The sequence below is a fragment of the Podarcis melisellensis genome, assembly GCF_964234715.1.
Source record: "Podarcis melisellensis genome assembly, chromosome: 3".
NCBI lineage: Eukaryota > Metazoa > Chordata > Lepidosauria > Squamata > Lacertidae > Podarcis > Podarcis melisellensis.
Window position 1 is genome coordinate 14,835,962 of NC_138530.1, and position 15,094 is coordinate 14,851,055.

A 15,094-nucleotide genomic window follows, 5' to 3' on the forward strand; every position below is an offset into this window, starting at 1 on the left:
AGTGCAGGTAAAGGAGGCCCCTCCAATAAGTGTTTTTTGCGGATAAGTTGGCACAGAATGCCTGCTTGCTATGATAAGAAGGAAGGAGTTTGGAGAGCCACTCTAAACATCCATTTTATGGTGTATTCATGATTATTTGAACCTTAATAGGTGTTGGGGTGAGCATGCAGCTTGCTCCCGATCCATGCATATCCCATAACTTCCTAATATAATTCTGTAACTTTTCATGCCAAATATCTTACAGGGTAGTTGCTGTTGTTGTCATCTCACTTTTACTGTGCTGCAGAACAGGAATGCCTCTCCAAACAGCCATCACACACTAACAAAGCATCACTAAACAACTAGACGGCCCAGTACAAATCCAGCACTAATGAACTATTATGTTTATGACATGCTGCAGAATACCTTCGCAAAAGACACCAGTTGGGAGGGGGCCCGAGACTCTGCAATTCTGAGAGAGAGGGAAGGGAGTCTTGTAATAGCTTGCTATTGGTCCATTATTCATCCTGGCTTTTTTATGGATCCTGGTTTTTTTTATTTATGTAATAACAAAAAGTGTAAAACTTGAAAGACCACCAACTTTATTTTGTCCAGACAACATATGCCCATCAACTTAGGAGTGTGGCCCCCTCAAATATTTTATTGGGCGGCGGTAACATTGGCCCAAGGAGTTGGCTCCTGTGCTACAGAGCCTCCTTCATCAGTGACTGTAGCATTTAGGGCCTGGTAGGCAAGGCTGGTGGCGCTGTGGGTTAAACCACAGAGCCTAGGACTTGCCTATCAGAAGGTCGGTGGTTCGGATCTCCGTGACGGGGTGAGCTCCCGTTGCTCGGTCCCAGCTCCTGCCAACCTAGCAGTTCGAAAGCACGTCAAATCCGTGCACTGCTCTGGTTCACCAGAAGCGGCTTAGTCATGCTGGCCACATGACCCGGAAGCTGTACGCCGGCTCCCTCGGCCAATAAAGCGAGATGAGCGCCACAACCCCAGAGTCGGCCACGACTGGACCTAATGGTCAGGGGTCCCTTTACCTTTATTAGGCAAGGCTGGCAGCAAAAATGGGTAGGGCAATGATTGTACATTTTGCCATCTTACAAGTAGGGCAGTTTCTATATGCACTCATACACCCCTTTCTATTCTCCATCTAAGCAAACAAGAGGCATTAGCAGAGCCACACAAAAAAAGAGTTCTTTTGCCAAATATTTTTTGGCATTTTTTTTAATTTTATATATCATTTTTTATTAATTTTCCATAATAAATTAATACAAAATTAAACATCCAATTCTCACTTCGCCCTTCTTTTGGACTTCCATCAGCATGTCTGACAATTTTTCGTATTTATTACTTCCTCACACATTTCTCAATTTTTTATTGCACTGTAACATTCTTAATCTTATCATATTTTTAAAACAATATTTCTATCAATATTTTCACAGAGCTTCTTGAAAACCCACAAATGTTAATTGTTCATCACAAACATTATTATTATTATTTTTTTCTGGCATATGTTTGTGGTGGCCCCAAATCCCCCTCCCCATAATGTCCCAGAATGACACTATGGTCACATTCACATAATAATTCTAAAGCACTAAGATGCCAATTTAAACAGCCATGGCTTCCCCCAAAGCATTATGGGAGCTGCAGTTGGTTAAGGTTTCTGAATTTCTAAGAGATTCCCCCATAACCCTCACAGAACATTCAGCATTCTCTGATGGTTAAAACCACTCTGGAGATCCTAGCTTTGGGAGGATTCCCTATCAACTCTCAGTACTCTTGACAAATTACACTTGCCCAGAATTCTTTGGGGGGAAGCCATGACTCTTTAAAGTGGATTAATATGGCTTTAAAAGTATAGTGTGAATGAGACCTATGTCAGGGTGAAGGACCTTCTTTCCTTCCTCTTATTGGGTCCTCGGAGCACAGAGTTACACAAAGAGGCAAACGACCTTGCAGGGTTCAACAGGTTTTATTTGAATTGCATATGCAAGACAAAGGTGCAGCGCAATAAGCTTGCAGTCTGCACGCACGGTCCTAGGTGCGCCAGCCTTTTATACACTTGATCCAACAATACCACCTGATTTCTTGTAAAACACCTGATTTCTGGGAAATCATAAGTTTCTGTTCCCAGTAAGTTTCTTGTTATGTTGTGGGTGAACATATCAGACGACACAGCGATTCTTCAAACAGCTCTTGTTTATTCAGAGGCCAGAACAGAACTGAACTATATAGAGCTCCAGTACAACGTTACTGTAACAATTTTCTAAAACTATCCAATCACTGAACGTCACTTTCAATCCCTTATTTGCATAACTATCTACAGTATCCCCCTGCTGGCCCAGGGTGAGTACATAACATTTCTGTTTCCTTATATGGGCATATCCTGATTATACTCAAGCATGTATTGCCCCTTACCATAGCAACAGAGGGCTCTGACCTTCCTTTGGGTGTTTTCTTATCTTTACCATGCATACTTGGCCTCTCCCTTTCTTGGAGAGGCCTCCCGATCCCTGTTATCCTTCTGGACCTTCCCTTGCTCGAAAAAGCCGTTGGGGTAGGGTATCCTTAAGGCCCTTCAAGGGAGATTGTGGGGAATACAAAATGGCAGCCAAGCTGCCAACCTATGAGCCAGAGCTATTGCCACTACTGTTTGAAATGGCTTGTATTGGCAACTAGAAGGAAAATAATCTTGCAGGGTTCAGAATGAAGCCATACCCTTGCTGCTGGTGTTGAGCCTCCCCCTTCAAGAAATCATCTGAAAATTTTACTCGTGCTGGAAAATATTTGAGGAGTTCCTCCTTCTTAAGTATAGGGATTTAATTCACTGAATTTGTAAATGCTTGTGTTTAAATTTGATTGGTTGGTAACTGAATTCTAGGGCATTCTCTAGTATTTCTCCTATGTGATTGGCTACCGGTTGGTCACATGGGAGGTATCTAGTGAAGGAGTGACTCCATCTTATGTGACACAAGATGACTTTGTTTTAGGATCCACTGTGAACACTGCTAAGTTGAATAGAGTGTTGGAGTGCTTCTTCTCTGCTTGAAGAAAGAGATCTAAGCTGCAGGAGAAGATAAAAGTGGAGATCTCTCATAGGAGCGGCAAGGCATGTCCCTGAGATACAGAAGGTTGAGTGCTGAGCTCTGGAAAGAGTGGGAAATGCAATTGTTTGGAAGTTAGAAGAGACTGTGAGCCCATGCTTGGAGAAGATGTGACTGTAAATACAGTGGTACCTTTGGATACGAACGGGATCCATTCCAGAGCCCCGTTCGTATCCAGAAGCAAACATAACTAGCGATGGCACGTCTGTGCAACGCACACGTCGCTTTTCACTGCTTCTGCACATGCGCATGATGTCATTTTGAGCATCTGCGCATGTGTGAGCGGCGAAACCCGGAAGTAACGCACTCCGTTACTTCCAGGTTGCCGTGGAGCACAACTCAAATGCACTCAACATGAAGCATATTCAACCCAAGGTATGACTGTATTAAGTTTTAATTCATGTATAAGTTTTTGCAAGTAAAGTTTTTGAATGTTAAAGTCTGGACATTGATTTAATTTCAAAAGAAGAGTGTCAGTAGGTCCCATATATGATTTAAGCTTCTTAACTGTGTTTTCACTACTCTTACTTCAACACTGCCACCTCAATTTCACTGCTAAAAGTAGGGTGGAGAATTCTGAGAGGTCATTTCCACTCAGCCCAGGAAGTAGAAATTACTTGGTGCAATCAAAAATGCTTTGGGGGCGGGGCTTCTTTTGGTTGCATAATAGAGAATTCGACTCCATCGCTGAGAATTTACCCAGCGCTGCCAGCTCACAAAACCCTTCTGAGTGTAACTCGCTGATGCTTATACGCTGAAAGTCATAACGCAATCAGTACCAAACCAACACATCTGAATGGTCTTGGTTTTGCAGCAAAGGCAATAAACCGTCTTGGGAAGCTGCTCAAGTAAAAAAATAACCCAGATTGTTTATAAAAACAAAGCACAGATGCTGAGTCCTGCCCGCCCAGATCCTTTTCCCTCAGCAATTAGTGGCCAATTATTCCGGCCGTTTTAGGGAAAGCAATAGTGCTTCCTTGGTTTATCAGCTTTTGGCTTTTCTAAGTGGCAGTAACTAGGTTGTTTGGTTTCTTTTTCGCAGGGAACATGTAGATCTCTATTTGTAATGTGAAATCTCATTCTCCGAATGAGCTTCAGGCAACATTTGTTTGTTAGTTGTTTTTTTAATGAAAAATGCTTTTCAGCCTGGCTTGCTAATTAGCATTTTTACTGATATGTAGTCAAACCATTAAAGCCCCATTACACTCACTCTGTGTACATGAATCTGCATGTTGGAACGACTTGCCTGCCCAGCTGAGCATCTGCTCATCCTATCAGCCTCAATGTGGTATGACCTCTGTGCTCCTTTGCTGAAGGTATAGTAGAGCGGCTGGGCCAAGAAGCTTTCTAATATTGAAGAAGGTATTCCAGATCTCTGAATCTCTGGGCCGGTTCAGTCACATTAGGGATATATCTCAAAATGTTGCCTTGTGTCTGCAATGAAAGGACCTGTGGGATGGAGAAGATTTTTCTAATTTGCACCCCACTGGAGCAGTATATGGAGTGGATCTTAATTGTTCTTTGAATTTGAGATTTTACGACAGTTCTTGGCTGTCACAAGAACCAAAATGCAACCCCAAAAACGATTTTTAGAATAAAATCCATTCAAAAATGTGTATGTTAATACATGCCAATTTGAATACATATTAAATTTATATTTTACCTTAATGTACACATGTATTCAAATTGGCATGTATTAACATACACATTTTGAATGGATTTTTTAAAAAAAAATTAAAAGAAACAGATTTATGAATGCACACATGAAAATTAGTATGGGCCACTGATACAGAGCAATCTCTCACTAATGCTCATCACTGGTGCCATTTAAGGAGGTCCAGCTGCTGGCATGTCCCAAATCCCAAATTCCTAAGTGAATTGGGCCAATGCAGGTGGAATCAGATTTCAGGCACGTTAGGCTGAGACGCCCTTGGATCAGCCTGGGTTAAGCTGGAACTACCAGAAACTGGGATGATTAAACAGCAGTCGGAAGAAAGAGAGGCAGGCAGCTCTACTCTGCTGTGTTAACCACTCATTCATCACCAGTTGCAACACTTTGTGGACCTGGCCACATTTAGAGAAACCGGATTCGTATCTCTAGGGATGATGAGCTGCCGCCTGGAGAAACAAAGTTAAATTATTTACAAAGTGAGTTGTTCTCTTCAATCGCAGAGATCAACAACAATTCATGGGATGGCTTGGGGCTTGGGGCTTACAAACTGAGTCACAATTCTGAGTATTTGGTTCTCTTCCAATGCTACAATTCTATGATTCTATGAAATCTCCCACCAGAAAGACATGGAAGCATCTCTAGCATATATGGGAGAAGGTGCTGCCTTTTCTGTGATGTCTCCCAAACTATTGAACTCTCTTCTCTGCCATGTCTGCCTTGTACCACCATGGCTTTCATTTGGATGCCAGCAAAGACCTAGGCCAGAAGAAGAAGAAGAAGAAGAAGAAGAAGAAGAAGAAGAGTTTGAAGTTGATATCCCGCTTTAGAGAAGTGTGACTAGCCCAAGGTCACCCAGCAGCTGCATGTGGAGGAGCGGGGAAGCGAACCTGGTTCACCAGATTATGAGTCTACCGCTCTTAACCACTACACCACAGATGGCTGGCATGGGCTGCACCGTCTATTGACACCTTATCTGCACAAACAGTTGACTGCACACTGATGACATTAGCAGGGCGCTGCAGACATGAGCATGGAGGGAGAACACAGAGAACATACACTCTGTGGAAATGGAACAAGATGATGCTTAAGACCTAGATAATGGTTGCCATTAAACAACAGATGGCTCAGTTTTGGTGAACTTGCTGCTTTGCATGCATGCATTCTTCTGTTGAGCTTACCAAAATTGCTTTGCCAGTGTCACTGAGATGATTTGGATGGCCGCAGCATCACAGAATAGCATAGCGAGTGACTTGCATTTCTGAATACTGGCTTTGCTGAAAATAGTATAAAAGGAACAGAGAGCAGAAGGATACTTCTAGGGGAGAACAATCTAAAAGAATTCAGCTCCAGTTGGGTTCGATTTAAGACCATGTAGGCTTGCAACAAATGGTTTCCTGGTCAGTTGATTCCAAGTTCATCTGCTTGTTCCATCGCTAATGCTGTTAACTAGCTAGAAAAGGTCTAAGTCCCACTTCTGAGAACTGGAGGGATGACAGATTCATCTTCACTCCACTCCAAGCCCTCACCACAGATGTCAGGAGGGTGCAGTAAGCTATCATTGCTCAGTAATTATCTGCTGTTGTTTCTGGAGCTTTGTGGGCAGATTTATTGCAGCTGGGACCTTGTGGGTGATTTAATCAAACTGAGTTGTATCTTTTGTGGTCTGGATTCCTGCTCCTGATTACATAGTCTGGTTAACCTGTCAATGTTCATGCAAAATCAGTCCTCTGCTCTTATACCATCAGTGGCACTTGAGACCCTTTAAAATGGCCTATCTGTTGTTTTTAATCTGCTGATGGTCTGCCTTTTTTATTGCTGTAGTTTTACTGTTGTTTCGACACACATTTAAAAAATTGATTTGGACCATCTAATTATTCCAATAGGCCACCTTGAGACTGGTCAGGGTGAAAGGTAGGAGACGAGGCCCATAAAAATGAATGAATATGTACATAAACAAACAAATAAATAAAGGTTTCCCTGGCAAAAAACAACAACAAACAAGACACTTTGCAACACCAATTACTAGTAGCCTCATACCTGGCATTGCTCAGAAAATCTAAGAAACCTCCAAAATCATTGTGGCTTTGAAATCAGCAGTTAAAATCATTGCTGTTTCAAAAGGCTCATTTCACCAGTTTGGTTCAAATTGGTTCCTAGCTATATCCAACCATGGACAAAAGCTTGCTCCTCAGGAACCCTAACACCACATTTTGTTGCGTTATATTAAGAGAGATCCAGAAGCATAGCAGGCAGATAGCCAAACAAAATATATAGCATAACTATAATTATTTTCAGTGGGTTGACTTCAATGCTAGCCCTATTCAGAGCAAATACATTTAATAAGGTAAAGGTAAAGGGACCCCTGACCATTAGGTCCAGTCATGACCGACTCTGGGGTTGCTCTCGCTTTATTGGCTGAGGGAGCCAGCGTACAGCTTCCGGGTCATGTGGCCAGCATGACTAAGCCGCTTCTGGTGAACCAGAGCAGCACATGGAAACGCCGTTTACCTTCCCACCAGAGTGGTACCTATTTATCTACTTGCACTTTGACGTGCTTTCGAACTGCTATAGTCATGGCTAACTCTGATATTTTAATTCAGTGGGTCTACTCTGGAATAAAACTTAGTAGGAGACAATCTATGATAATCCTGCTGCTGGAATGTGTGAAATGGTCTTCAGGGATGTTAGAAAAGCTTCTGTTCCCGGTCATTTTTTCCAGCCATGTCTGTGCATGTGTTTTTTAAGAATGTGAGACTCCTAGCTCTGGCAACTTCCTAGGCTGGGTAACTCTGAAAATCCGAAGAGCCTATTCACCCTTCAGCCACTCTGGCATAAACCTGTCCATTCAAAGCAAGAGCTGCTTTCAGCCCAGCTTTGTAGTTCTGACACAAACATGCCAGCCAAGCTGATAAAAAGCTTCTCCGCTGAACACAAAGCCAGCTCACTGACCCAGAGGAAAGCAACCTTCAAATCCAATCCAGGCTGCAGAGAAACTTGAACATAGGCATTGTTTTACAGACAGGGAATCAAAGGAGTGACCAGGTCAGGTCGGCTGCAGTGGATTCCAAGGCCTTTGTTAACACTCAAGCTCGAAGGAAGAATGCTCAGTGACTGGGATGCTCCTCTGTGTTAAAGAAAGGGAACAAGGCAACAGTGCAGAGGAAAGGGGCCAAGCAGTGCCAAGGGAGAAAGCGATCCTCCCTTTGGATCAGGAAGGCAGCTCAAAGACCAGGGGCAGCAGCAGCAGCTGCCCTGAGGTCTTCCAATGAGAAAGGAGAGGAGGCTGAGGGAACACTCCACAAGGGAGGGTCTTCAAAGAAGGGTGAGTGGCTACCAGCTCTGCAGGCAAGGGGTGACATAACTGGGCTCCTGAGCCCCACAGGGGTACCCCCCCAATGAATGTAGTTGGTCAAGGGAGCTGTGGACTCAAAAGGTGGTTTAACCCAGTGATTCCATGAAGGCCACAGAATGGCTTTGCTTGTCAAAGGAATATACCTTAAGTGTCTTTATTCTTTCAACATGTAGTCTTATCAGATTACAGTCATACCTTAGTTCTAGAATGCCTTGGCACTCGGACGTTTTCGCTCCCAAACGCTGCAAACCCTGAAGTCAGTGTTCCAGTTTGTGAACGTTTTTCAGAAGCCGAACATCCGACGTGGCGTCCGGGGCTTCCACTTGAGAGCAGGAAGCTCCTGCCGCCAATCGGAAGCCACGTCTTGGTTTTGAACCATTTCAGGAGTCAAACAGACTCCCGGAACAGTTTAAGTTCGACAACCAAGGTACGACTGTATGTATTTCCATGTTGTGCAGTTAAATATGCCCAACTGCAACAGATGGGAGGCAGGTAAAAGCACAATGCTTTTAGGTAGACAATGCTGAGCTTGATGGACCAGTGGTCTGACATTCTTTCTGTGTTAACAACTGGCTGTCACTCAGGATCTCTGAACAAATGCATTTCCCCAAAGAGCAAAGAATATTTGGGTGTTTTTCACAAGTGTTTGCCCAATTCTTTTTTATTTTATTTTCTTTTTAAAATTTAGCATAAGAAATGCAAGAATTCTCGTGCCAGTTCCCTTGTATTTGATGCTGATTCCACAACTCCCAACAGAAAGCTAAATATATCTCTTTAATTTGCACTTGAGAAGCATACGGCTGCATGTATAAATAGTAAAAAAATAAAGTTCTTATTAGTCTGACTATTTTAAACTTCTGTAGAGAAATTTGTATTAATTCTGGAGTTTTCTTCTGTAGAGACTCTGTAAAAGGCAATGCAGGACGCGGGTGGCACTGTGGGTTAAAGCACAGAGCCTAGGGTTTGCTGATCAGAAGGTCGGTGGTTCGAATCTCCGCGACGGGGTGAGTTCCCGTTGCTCGGTCCCTGCTCCTGCCAACCTAGCAGTTCGAAATCATGTCAAAGTGCAAGTAGATAAATAGGTATTGCTCTGGTGGGAAGGTAAACGACGTTTCTGTGCACTGCTCGAGTTCGCCAGAAGTGGCTTACTCATGCTGGCCACATGACTTGGAAGCTGTCTGCGGACAAACGCCAGCTCCCTCGGCCAGTAAAGCGAAATGAGCACCGCAACCCCAGAGTCATCTGCGACTGAACCTAATGATTACCTTTAAAAGGCAATGCACACTGATGGAGTGTCCAGTTAAGACACTGGACTAAGTTGGGGGAGACCCAAGTTCAAATCACCATTCAGCCCTATGTCAGTCTTGGGGTGCATTCAGACATGGGTTTTATTGCATTAATTTTCCTGATAAGGTTCTGTCTTGGCTTCTAACGTTCCTTCAGCTCTATATTACCAGCTGAGTTATGGAACAGTGGCTTTCTGGTTGCTATTCCACCATGCAAATTTCATTTGCACCCATCAAATGTCACCACCCTGTACACACGTGTACACTTCAGGTTCCCCCAATTCCCCATGAAAACCACAGGAAAGAATTGTATGCTGGAATACCTCCACAAATTTCATTACACCAGAGGGCGGTGGCATGATTCATGGAAACAGTAAGAAATCGGGTCTTGGAGGGCGCATGTTGTGGTTAGATCACCAGAAACTGCCTCTTTGTTGTGGGGCGGCACTGTTCGGATGGCCACAACACTCCATTGGTTGCCCCACTGTTGCTGGGGTTCAGGTAGCCTGGAACCAATGCCTAAGCAACCACTCACATGCCGTAATGAATAAAGTTGTGGCCAAAATTAATGCCAAAAACCTTAAACTAAAATCTGTGTCAATTGTGTCTTCATTTGGGGGTGGTTTTTCACACGCAAAAATACCATGCAAAACTCCCATGATTTTTCGGGTTAACGGGGTTGAAAATGTTGTTGTTGTTTTGTTTTTTTAAAAAAAAGCAATTAACATGGAAATGAGAGCTAAACTTCCACTAGATTCTGTGAGATTTCCTGAAGAGGCTTTTACATCCTATGAAAGATCACATAAAATGCGGAAATTATCTGGTAAGGAAATGCGGAGAAAATAGACAGAATAAAGTGCTGTCTGAATGTGCTCTCTCGCCATCTTTCTTAGCCTTAACTACCACATGCAGCTGCTTGACGGGGGGGGGGGCGGGTCTGGAGAGATCCATGTGTGCTGCCCTGAGCTACTTGCTGCAAAGATGGGATAAAATATCATATACAAATAATGAACTCATTACTCATTCTCTGAGTGTGGATCACTGTGAGACCAAAGCAGCCCCATCTGTGCACAAAGGCGAGGGATTAGCAGAGATGTGGAAATCCCACAATTAGCTGAAGGGCAAACAATATGGGGGACAACGACTCTATGCGGGAAAGAGTCCCAAATAGGTCAGTTGAGGACAGAGTAGAGCCGGCAGCTGCCTTAGGCAGCAGAAGCCACCAAGGTTTTTGCCCTACCACCACCAGAAGTGACACAGGTATTGGCACCAATTCCAGCCGAAATCATGCGAGGCCTTTCAGAGCCCGCAAGACCTCGCACAATTTTGGTGGGATCTTCCTGAAACTGGCACCGATGCCAACCCAGCTTCTCCACCAGTGGTTCAAGGTGGCAGGGCAGGTGGGGAAGCAGCACCGATGGTGGTGGGTATGGCAGCAGTGGCAGCAGCAAGACAGGGCAAAGTGGCGCTTCCTGAAAAGATACCAAGAGAAGATAAAAGACTGTTTATGTACGCAACAGCCAGAGCTAGGGCCTTTTTGGCTTTGGCCCCAGCCTGGTGGAACACTCTATTGCAGGAGACTAGGACCCTGCAGGACTTGATATCCTTCCGCAGGGCCTGCAAGATGGAGTTGTTCTTCCTGGCCTTCGGTCCGGGCCCAGTTTGAGCCCCCTCTATGGGACCCTGTAAGTTCCATCTTTGGCCCTTTTATCGGCTCATGTGGAACCAACATGGATAGCTGGCCCTGATGAATACTTGACCCCGATGGTTGTAATTTCATGGGCAGTCATTTAATTTTATCCTAATTCTAATTTTTAAGCTGTATCTTAATCAATTGCTTGATTGTGTTTTAATGTATTTGACATTTGATGTTAGCTGCCCTGAGACCGGTCTTGGCCAGGGAGGGCAGGGTATAAATAAAAATTTACTTACTTACTTACTGTTTCACCTCAAGCGTTGAAATGGGTTTTGATACAGTAGGATCTAGGTTCGAGATAGAACTATTGGATGATAAGAGGAAAATGTTATCGAAAATGTATAAATTGATGTTGGAATGGCATACTAAGGATGAGGAAGTCAAAGGGGTGATGATACAATGGGCTAAAGATTTTGGATCTAGTATTCATTTAGAATCCTGGGAAAGATTGTGGAAAGAACGTATTAACTTCACTGCATGCAGTGCACTTAAAGAAAATGTGATGAAAATGATGTACAGTGGTACCTTGGGTTAAGTACTTAATTCGTTCCAGTGGTCCGTTCTTAACCTGAAACTGTTCTTAACCTGAAGCACCACTTTAGCTAACGGGGCCTCCAGCTGCCGCTGCGCCGCCAGAGCACGTTTTTGAAGGACCAACCACATCTGCTATTGGGTCCCCGGAGCACAGATTCACACAAAGCAGCAAAACGTCCTTGCAGGTTATTAACAGGAATTTATTTGAAGTGCATATATGCAAAACAAAGGTACAGGGCAATAAGTTTGCAACCTGCACACCCAGTCAGGGTGCACCCCCTTTATATAGATTTGCAGAATGCAACACCACCTGATTTCTTGTAAACCACCTGATTTCTGGGAAATCCAAACTTATAATAAGTTCCTATTACCATGTAAGGTCTTGGCCTCCCTCCTCCTGGAAATACAATGAAATCCATTCAACCTTGTTCTTTATCTCTACCTGCCCAAGCTAGACATTCCAACGAGAGGCCCATTTGCCCATTTGCACTGTAACATCTAAGCAACAGAAAAAACCCTGTCCCTCTGGCTGGTGTAGAAACCTCCCCCCTTTGGGATAATATAGAACAATTACCATATATTGTAATATGCCCCTTCAATTTCTGTTCACATCCTGAAGCAAAGTTCTTAACCCAAGGTACTATTTCTGGGTTAGCGGAGTCTGTAGCCAGAAGCATATGTAACCTGAAGCGTATGTAACCCGAGGTACCACTGTACAGGTGGTATTTAACACCAGCTAAATTGACTAAAATGTACAAGACAAGAACTAATGAGTGGTAGGGATGTAAGGAAAGGGAAGGTATCTTCTACCACATGTGGTGGACTTGTAAAGAGGTAAAGGCTTTCTGGGAAATGGTCTATAATGAGTTAAAGAAAAAATGTTTAAAAATACTTTTGTCAAAAATCCAGAAACCTTTTTACTGGGTATAGTGGGTGAAGAGATACCAAGAGAGGATAAAAGACTGTTTATGTATGCAACAACTGCAGCAAGAATTCTTTGAGCCCCAAAATGTAAACAAGAAGTACCAACGAAAGAAGAGTGGCAGATGAAGATGATGGACTTTGCAGAACTGGCGAAGCTGAGAGGAAAAATCCGAAACCAGCATGAGGAAGTATTCCAAAAGGATTGGAGTAAATTTATGCAATATGTGAAAGATTATTGTAAGCCATTAACATCACTAGCAGGGTGGTCTGAGGACTTGTAATGAGAAATTTTCTACCTTTCTATATTTACTTAAATTTTGAGATATTCTGTAATGAGCGTAATTGGAAAACGTATAAATTGCAATTATATAAAGGTTACTTTTGAAAGCCATGAGGCGGGAGGGAAGGAAGTCCATAGGCTTTAGAGCCAGGGTAGTATTGTGGATAATGATGATGTGAATGTATAATATTAAATGGAAAAAAAGTAAAAAAAAAAATTGAGAGAGAGAGAAATGGGATGCACCACCTTTGCTCATGAGCAGAGAATACTGACTGACTGGAGGGAAGAAACTGGGGAGAGGAAGGAGAATGAAATGCAGTATCCTGGGGAAGGTCCCGGGGGCCACATGCTGGGGTGGCTGGGGCCAGAGGCAATGGAGAAATGGGCATGGCCCTCACCTTTGTACCATAAGCTACATTCCAGCCACACAAAAGGGTTGCTATATTTTGAGGAGCAAAAAGAAGGACACATTTGCAAGCACAGGACTGGATGGTACGTTAAGGTCTTTTTATGCCCTGTTCAAATTCATGTCACTCCATGGATTTTGCATTTGTGCCAGAATCTGACCAGAAGAATATCATGATTTGCAAAATGTAATTCCTCTTCCTGTTCCACCAACCTTTACACAAGCCTTAACGCAGTGTGTTGATATTTCTAGCTTAACAAGACTCCCTTTGCTCTTGTGGATAGAGGGCACAATATTACTTACACGACAAGAACAGAGGCTGCAGTCCTTCCCCACTAAAACCAGTGGGAGTTTTGCTCTCGACTTCAAAAGGCGCCGGGATTGCAGTGAGAAAATATGGGTGAGATTCCAAAGCTCTTTGGAAACTGATTAACCTGCGATGGTTAATAGGCTAACAAAGAGGCGATCTGTGATTCCCTTTTGTCGAAGTGTCTTGCAGTTATTAATTTCAGGCATATCCGTGGCCTGAGTGACTGGGAAAATGCAGGTAGGAAGGGAAAGAAGTAGGTCACTGCAAACGGCGGCTTTCCAAGCTGCAGAATTAAAGCAATTTGTGGCAGAGAAAAACATCGACCGTGTTGTGTGCCCAAAGGTGACATCAACGGGAATGATTGTAGTGACAAAATGGCCTCCTGAGAATGTGGGGTACAAGCCAGTCAGCATTAAGCTCTTTTAACACCCATTAATTTCATCGTGTGTTTGTAGTGGTGGACTGTAAGATTTTTCCGGAAAGCAGCAATGGACAACTGCTGGTCTAGGGGCAACACAAGGCCCTCAAGGCATCTTTGTGTGGCCATCAGATAAATGGAGTTCATGTCGGGCCATGTCCCCTCTCCCGAGGTCTTACACCACTCTGACCCCTGCTGGAACATTGCCCTTGAATTGGTATTAGGCCTTTTGTTTGCCTGGACGGAGGCTTTTTGATGGAGGGAATATAATCTAATGAGCACAGGAGAGAGTGGCTTCTGTTGTTCCTCCCATATGGCCACTGAGACCATATAATATCGGTCCTGAAAATTCTACATTGGCTCCCAGTACGTTTCCGAGCGCAATTCAAAGTGTTGGTGCTGACCTTTAAAGCCCGAAATGGCCTCAGCCCAGTATACCTGAAAGAGCATCTCCAACCGCATGGTTCAGCCCCGGACACTGAGGTCCAGTGCCAAGGGCCTTCTGGCGGTTCCCTCCCTGTGAGTAGTGAGGTTACAGGGAACCAGGCAGAGGGCCTTCTGGGTGGTAGCACCCGCCCTGTGGAACACCCTCCCATCAGATGTCAAGGAAATAAACAACTATCTGAGGTTTAGAAGACAACTGAAGTCAGCCCTGTTTGGGGAAGTTTTTAATGTTTGATGTTTTATCGTGTTTTTTTGTAGCCTGAATATATTCACGTATCTATATCAGGGGTTAGATTCTGGATCAGTGGGCCACATACTGAACTTTCCAACGCTCTGCAGGGCAATTTGACAGACAGGAACAGTTGTCCACCTGTCAGCCACATGATATCCTTATGATGTCCAGGCAATAACTTCAAAGCTTTTCAAGGAACAACTAGAAGTGCAGTTTTATGGTGTGAGGTGTGAGGTGTGGGGCAGGTGGGTGTGGTTTGGGGCGGGGGAAACCTCATGGGCCACTTTAGGATGCTTGCAGGATCTAATTAGGGCCGTGGGCCAGAAGTCTATATTGTAAGTAATGATGTAAAACAAATTTCCTCTGGTTGCTGAGTTTCAATTTAAGACCTGTCATTTTGCAAGCATGGGCTTGCTTGCAAAAATCCAATCTACTACTCCAGTCT